A 1991-nucleotide genomic window follows, 5' to 3' on the forward strand; every position below is an offset into this window, starting at 1 on the left:
GTTTGAACAGTTTCTTTCTCACAGTAAATTGCTTTCTGAACGCTTTGTTCCTTAACTTGTCCATTGGAGTGGCTATGGTTTGCAGAATAAAATTCAGTAGTGCTGTGTATGTGGGCCTTCAAAACACAGCTAAGTTTGTCTCACGATTGAGAGGACCACTAGTTTTTTTGCTGAATATAAACTATCATTTCTTTCTTTTTTTTTTTTTTTTTTTTTTTTTGGTTTTTCGAGACAGGGTTTCTCTGTGGCTTTGGAGCCTGTCCTGGAACTAGCTCTGTAGACCAGGCTGGTCTCGAACTCACAGAGATCCGCCTGCCTCTGCCTCCCAAGTGCTGGGATTAAAGGCGTGCGCCAACACTGCCCAGCCGACCCTCTGAGGTGAAAAGTACACGGTCACTTTGAGTTCAGTTATCACACCTTTGTTTCCTATTCCTCCTTCCTTTGCTTTCCTTTCCCATTCAGGTACTGGGAACTTATCTAAGAAGCAGTTCTTGCTAATGCAGAGCAGTGTTGAGTTTGTTGTGGTATTAGGGACAGTCCCAGGGTTTCCTGTACACAGGGCAAGTACATCACCTCTGAGCTACATCTCCAGCCCCATCTCACTGCCCAAAATGAATTCTAGGGTACTCTGTCAGTTAATTCCACCTAACATGGATTTTCATCTTCTTTCAGGTCACAAGGGAAAGTGTGACAGTTCTTGTGATTTATGCAATATCATAGTTAACTGTGGTTCAGTAAGAAACATTGCTATATCTTGGAAAAATTGGGTTCTAGAGACATTATATTTTTTTAATCGGAGCTACATACAATATTGATTTAAAGATTTTTTTTTTAAAAATGTTTTTACACCCTCCTGAGGCATTCATCAGGAGCTTTAGGAAGGAAGGGAGTTCTATTGCCCATCATTGGCAAATATCAGATGGGAGTATGTCACTAAAGCCTGGGGTGGTTAATTTAACAGTCTTCAACCTGTCCTGACTGAGACCATCCTTGTTCTTGTCTGTCTTAAGGACTGATGTGTAGATACTCCGTGATTAAGAAAGCTGCAGAATCCTAGTCTATAGTCTGCCCTACCCAACCTTTGAACTTGGTTGGCTTGTTGTTGTCAATAAACTAAAAGCATATTGAATAAATGAATGAAAATTTTACCTATGTGGACAAAGAAATACAACTTGAAGAGCATCACTGCCAGAATAGAGGTCAGAATGAAATGTCTCAGCAGTAATGGTAACTTTATATATGTGGGGAAATAATGTTACAAGCGTCTAGAACAAATATTGTTCAAATCTACTTCTCAATGTAAGTTCTACATATACTCTCAGATTCTTAAAATCCATCGAAGTGCTTGGTTCAGTAGCACAAATAGAAAAATCGAAATGGTACAGAGAAGATTAGCATGGCCCTTGCATAAGAATGATACATAAAAACAAATAGAGCCTTCAATATTTAATAAAACAAAAACTAAAAGAAAACACAGAGCTTATATACATATGTATATATATATATATATGGAATCTATCATATCATTTAAAATATTGGAAATTAAAGCTAAGATTTTAAAATGTAACTATAAATTTGCATAGAATAAGAACTGTTGAACAGCATTTAAGTTGTTTCTGTTTCCTAGCTATTGTGAATAGAGCCATTATGAACATTGCTGAGAAGTTTCTATAAAGTCGGATGTCAAGTTCTTTGAGCATTTTTCCTAACAGCAATATTGCAGAGTCATATGGTCAATTTGCTTTTAGTATTTTGAGCACTCTTTACACTGACTTGCAGAGTAGTTATACCAATCTACATTTCCAGCAACAGTGAACGAGTGTTCCCCATCCCCACGACTGTAACAGTAGTTGTTATCAGCTGTTTGTTGATCTTAGCTATCTGACTAGGCTGAGATGAAATCTCAGTGTTGTTTTTGTTTGCATTTCCCTAATTGCTAAGAATGATGAAAGCTCTTTGAGGCATTCCTTAGTCAATATTAGTTCAACCAT

General features: G+C 37.4%; 1 non-coding gene across 1 annotated transcript; it reads left to right on the plus strand.

The window, feature by feature from the left end:
* The first annotated feature begins 1341 nt into the window (after positions 1-1341).
* LOC121451186 lies at positions 1342-1448 on the plus strand. Its single transcript, XR_005974709.1, has one exon. It is a non-coding gene; the product is annotated as a U6 spliceosomal RNA (small nuclear RNA).
* The last annotated feature ends 543 nt before the right edge of the window (positions 1449-1991 follow it).

This window comes from Microtus oregoni, unplaced genomic scaffold (assembly GCF_018167655.1).
Source record: "Microtus oregoni isolate MIOR12 unplaced genomic scaffold, Mior012 000007F_ref0000211, whole genome shotgun sequence".
NCBI classification, from domain to species: Eukaryota; Metazoa; Chordata; class Mammalia; order Rodentia; family Cricetidae; genus Microtus; species Microtus oregoni.